Here is a 6,284-nt window from a genome sequence, read left to right as displayed (position 1 = left end):
GCCACACTGATATTAACTAAGTTATTTTTATTAAAAAACACACCTACACGCATACAGCTAAAATAAAGTAAATGGAAAACAAGTATTGGACTTCTAAAGAACAGACAAACAATTAATAAAGTAAAGATATAATAACAAGTAAGTGAGAGCAGTAACTGTTTCTTGTCTATATCGAATGAAGAAACAATATTATTTTTAGCTGTAAGCAAAATGAATTCTATATAGTATATATATATATCTCTAAATATATATATATCTGTATATGTCATGTGGTCTAATGCCTATTTGAGCGATGTTCGCTTTCAACTGTAGCAACTAGGAACAAAATTCAATGTGAAATTTAAAATAAAACCGAAACAGAAACAGAAATTATGAACAAAATTATTTATAGTAAAGGTTGGCTTAGCGCAAGGACAGCTGTCGAGCCAAGTAGAACAAATTGCTAACCCTACGAAACTAGGTTTGGTGGCCGCGGCTCTTGTTGAACCAACCTGCCAAATGCTGGACTCACATTTAGTTTAAGCGTGCAAAAGTAACAAAACAAAAGCAAAAAAAGAAACTAATAAACTATTAACTATTCTGTTATATTCTGAGAACACACAAACTATTACTAGAACACCAAAGGTCAAGCAACGATAGTAAAGCTCACTTATGAAACTATATCCATAAAAACAAAAGCAAAATAATAATAAATAAATATTGCTAAACAAAAATATTCTAAAACACAAGAACATATAAACAAATAAAAGTTAGTTAAGTAATTGAACATTGCCCTACAACAAGATGAAATGCATCTTTGATTATAATCAAGTATATTGCAAGCCACATTCGTATCTAAACGTAATTAATTAACAATATTATGAACTCATTCCTAATTTTAAAAATTATCAAATCGATTCAATTACTTTTTTAAAATAAACACACACAATTTTGATGAAAGTGTAAGAACTTAACGATTTTTAAGTATATGTGAACATTTATATTTTTATACCATGCAAGGCAAGCCGAAAAAAAAAAAACAAAAACCAAAGCAAATGCATTAAAAATACTAATTAAAAAAATACAAATAATTAAAGAAACTAAATGAGAAATATTAAACATTTTTTACTGCGTATTGAAAACAATGTAAGGCCAGAGTTAAATAAATATTAAGCAAAGGAAATCGAAATTAAAATACCAAAATTTGTTAACTCCAAATAAAAATTAGCTTTAAACGAGTAAAGAAGATTCCCGCGCCCCATTTTAGCCATGATTTCGCCCCGTCAAAACACAAGTGCACAAAACTTTTAAGAATTTAACATGTTAGGGGTATTCCCTGTTCTATGAAAACCGGCTGCCCGGCTTTGCGGCGTGGCCGCTGCGAGGACGAGTTCTTGGCGCACCTCCAAGGCCAAAGGACTCCAGCTCCTCGACGGCATACGCCTAATCCAGCAACTCAATGTGTAGAACTTAGCGATAAATGATAAGAATTAAGGAATTTACTTTTTGCCTTCTTCAAGCGAGATCTAATATCGAATGTGTAAAGATTGCAATTATTTTTACTATTTAAATGTTGTACGCATTTCCATTTTTCTGTTTCAAATCGAACCCACTGCCCCACCCTCCCCTAACTCCTACTCTTCTTCCTACCCACCCACATCCTCTGAGAAATATATATTTTGTCATTTTGCATGGTTTTCGGCTCAAGCCAAAGAATTGACAATATAATATTTCGCCTTAGAAGCAAATGGAGATAACGAATGAGAGACAAATTCCAAGTGTTATGCTTATAGATCTAAATTTTTTATATACATGACGACACGCACACACACACCCTTACACAGACACACACGCGCATCTTGCATCTACAATAATTTGGTAAAAATAAAAATAAATTTGATATTTGATTTAAAATGTTTTGATATTTTCTGTTGCCGTTCTTCCAAGCATCTATATATATCTATATATATATACATATATATATATATATATATATATGAAATTAATAGTGAAGAGCACTCCAAATATATCCACAGTGTGCTTTTGATATTGTAGTCTGCTATTTGTAAAAGAATTTATATATAGTATACATTATAGTGCTAATAGATAAATATATATATATATATATATATATATATATATATATACTAAACATATACTTATGATAATAATGCAAATAATTGATATAAATGCTGTTTACATTCAAAACTTCACACACACACACACACACACACTCAATTAGCCACGCCCACTTCACGCCCTCTCCAAATCCGACTTATAAACTAGTTAAGTGTCTATAGGAAAATAATAAATAGAGAGAAAAACAAAAAGATTTTCATTGGATTTTGCCTGAGTTGTTCCTTGTTTCACTTTTCTCACAAATAGAAATACAATAATTAAATTCTTTGGTTTTTATGGTATTAAGAAATCGTTACTAATTATATCAGCTACGACATCTGATAATAAAAACACAGTTCTAGTTGGTAGACGACAAGTGTAAAATGAATGTTAAATTGATTGTTAAATGCGATCAATGCAGAATTACTTAAAGCATTACCAAAAAAAAAAAAACAAACAAAAAGAAAGCGAAAACAAATGATATTAACACACACAAATACACAATGTTAAAAGCCAAGCACAGGAATGCATTTGAAGATTAAACATACCAAAAATAATTATCTAACAAGAACAATACAATACATTTAACCCAAAACCAAACACAAAAGGTAACAATTTACTAAAAAAAACATAAATAATAAAATAACATAATTAACACGATTACTTAACGAGAATGTAAAAGCATGTTTGATCACGTCTTTTTTTTAAGTGTAAAAATCAAATACATATCAATATATGGCCTATTGTTTATTTAGTTTAATTATATACTACTAAATTCAAAATAAAAACTAATAAAAAAAGAAACAAATAAATTGTAATAAGCTAAATGAATTAATTATAATAATAATATTTAGCTGCAAGTGTAAGGCTCTGATTTATGACTTTTTAAGTAGGCAATTTGTAAAAATTAAGCGACTCAACAAAAACAAAAACAAAAACAAATATATATATACATATATATAAATGTAACTGTAACTGTGTAAAAGTGTTGCTAAATGAAAAAAAAAAAACTAAAAAAAAAACAAATTGTGGTTAAATATGTGTTCTTACTTGTTAGTGGTAATAAAAGCCAAAACAGAGACAAAAAGAAGTAAATAAATGAATAAAATAAAAACGAAGAAGAAAACTAATTTAAATATAAATATAATTATGACTATGTTGTGTCAACATGCACGACTCGAAACCAACTGTAGCTTTTAATCATGCCAAGCATTTCGATATAATTTCCATTAAAGCTAACTCCTATTTTCCAGTCTGCTCCTCAGTTTCCAAATGCAGCACAGTAGTTGCCACACAGAAGTTAAACCAGAAGAGATAATAATAGAATTATTTCCATAAATAATATACCCTCAACCAATCTCTCGGATGCTCACCATAATAACTCTAATAATAATAGCTAAGCAGCAGCAAAACTTTCAATGTCAAGCAACAACTAAAAAGAACATAATTAAATGAAAATAAATCAAATTTAGATAAAATACAGACAGATATATATATATATCCGCAGATATATATGTATGTATTATATAAAGCATATGGCAGCTCCAGTTTAGTTGGGAATTCCTTTGTGAAGGCGCTTTAGTGTTCAGCAAAAATTGTATTTGTATATTAAGATTGTTATGGAAATGCATTTGTTTATGTATGTGTCTATAGTCGAACGATGAATTACAATTATAATTATTATTGTCGCAGAAATTACTTTAAATTTAATGGAAAAGCAAACACGCAGACACATAAAAGAAATACACACACACACATACATACATACACAAAGTATATAATTAATGTCTTAAGATATAAAGGAAATACAACAAAAAAGAAACTCTGTATACACAAGCTACATATAGATACATATAGATAATTATGTCATGAGCATACAAAAAGTAGGGATCATTTTACTGAATATTTATATATACATATATATATATATGTAAATTATACTATATGTAATCTAACAAGAAACACACAAAAATCAATTCTGCTAAAAAATAATAAAGAAATAGTAAAATCACTCATGAACAATTGCTAAATACAATTTGCTATACTTCGAGGAAACAAAAACCAAAAACCAAAAGTAAAAATCTACCAGAAAATGGAAAACACAAAGAAAAAACTGTAAACAATTTAAAGTAAAATTTATAAAAGAAAATGAACAAAAATCTAAGTGAAATTATATTATACGAATATATTGTATATCGAAACAAGATGAATATAAGTCAAATAAAACTTATGTATCATGTATTAAACAAACTAAAGTTGTGTACTTTTATTTGTGAAGCGAATAGAAGAGAAGAGAGAAGAGAGAAGGGAGAAGAGAAGCGAAGCAAAGGCTGGGTATATTCGAGTCAGGCACTCTCGACTGTGTATACCCTAGTCAGTCACTCCCTGCTAGAATACTGTCACCAGTTAAGTTTTAATAAATGTTATTCGTGTTATTCAGCAATTACTCATAATTTCAGGAAACTCTAGGCTGTGTAGCTTGCTTTATGGCCTGCTAATTACGAGACACTGCAGCTTTACATCGAATCAATAAAAATAATAAAAAGAAAACAACAAAGCGTTGAAATGATAAACACCAAATAAAATCGCTTATTTATGGCCGACTTATGCGCATTAGCCAAGCATTGAATATTGTATTTAATATGCACATAAATTCAACTGCAATTAGCTTCCGTGTGCAGCCGAAAGCCTTAAGCTCCAATTAATCAACTTAAGTTTGAAGTGTAAAGGGGAGTACCCCTATCGCTCTGACCCCCTGACTTGTGGAAGCTGTGCCTCTGTAAGCCAGAACATTTGTCAATTTCATGTGGACTCTCGCCACGGCTTTACTGTCCGCAATTTCGTTAGTCGTAAAATCTGGCCGAGCTCTGGTAGACCGGGTAGACCTGGTAGACGTGGCAGCCCGGTTAGCAAGAGTTGCTTTAAATGGATGCATTTCCATTAGGGGCCTCAGTCGTCGGCATTTAAAATGTAAATGTAAATTACTTGGCATTGCAGTGGCCGTCGTTGTTCGTTTTATTTCCGCACATAAAAGAGCTTAATCCCTGGCGTATCTAATAAAGTTTATGTTCTTCTATCTTCTCTTGCAGCATTTGCGCAGCAGTTAACACACGTGGCCACCTCGGCGTTTGTCTACCTTAAGACCTGGCTCATCAGCGCCTAAGCGACGTCTAGCCCCAACTATCTGTGAAGATTTCAATCCAAATAACTCTTTACCCCTAAGTAGCTGCACAAACTAAACGAAATACTTCCAAAACGTACACTTCCAAGAAAGAAAAGGAAAAAAACTAAGCAACACAAAGTCTGAATTTGAGGTGAAGCAAGCGGGAGGCGAGATCAACGTGGTACCTTGACTTAAGCTCAGGTTGCCAGAGACAATAAGCAGCAAAGCTATATAGGCTATAAGAACTGGACATATGCATACAATATGCATAGACTTAAACGAATTTGCGAACGAAGGCTGATTGAGTTGGGAGCAGCGTGCTGGACACCCTCACAAATCGAATCGTCTTTCACTTAAACTATAAAACAAACTCCTAATCATGTAGCGCCACTCTAAAAACTGATAAAAAATGCTATTTTCTTGATTAAAAAAACACTTCAACTAACAAACGATTCATATTTGTTTCCATATCGTTTTCAAGACTGTCGGCTCTTGGCAAGTGTATTTCCGTTCCTAGCCGGTTTTTGCACACTTTCAGCTTCAGCTTTAATTGAAACGACAATCGAAAAGATAATCTAGCGATCTAAGATGTTGAATTGGATGCTGTTTACACGCGAAAGGCTGCATAAACCAGCCTTCAACTTGACACATGAATTATTCAAATTGCTTAAAGACCAGGCAAATCGAATCGATAAACTATGCGCTCCCCGCCCCAACCCTCGCTCAGAGCCAAGCCAGCTCAAGCTCTGTCCATTGACCCAACATTAAAATCTAATGACAGACCCGACAGACAGACCGTCAGCAAATGCAGAAGACTTTCGGACAAAATGAAAATAATAAAATACAAAAAAGAATCACAAAACTTAAACGAATGACGAAGGCACGGCTAAGATCGAAACGCCGAAGATGAAATGCTCTGGCGGATATACTAATTTATATCTAATATAAATACATAGATACACATATACATACACACATAAAAACATAATGAATTTAATGTTCTTAGGTTTGTCAATTCATAATT

This window comes from Drosophila hydei, unplaced genomic scaffold (genome assembly GCF_003285905.1).
Source record: "Drosophila hydei strain 15085-1641.00,03,60 unplaced genomic scaffold, DhydRS2 tig00008119-arrow-pilon, whole genome shotgun sequence".
In the NCBI taxonomy this organism is placed as follows: domain Eukaryota; kingdom Metazoa; phylum Arthropoda; class Insecta; order Diptera; family Drosophilidae; genus Drosophila; species Drosophila hydei.
Note: the sequence above shows the minus strand (reverse complement) of the source record.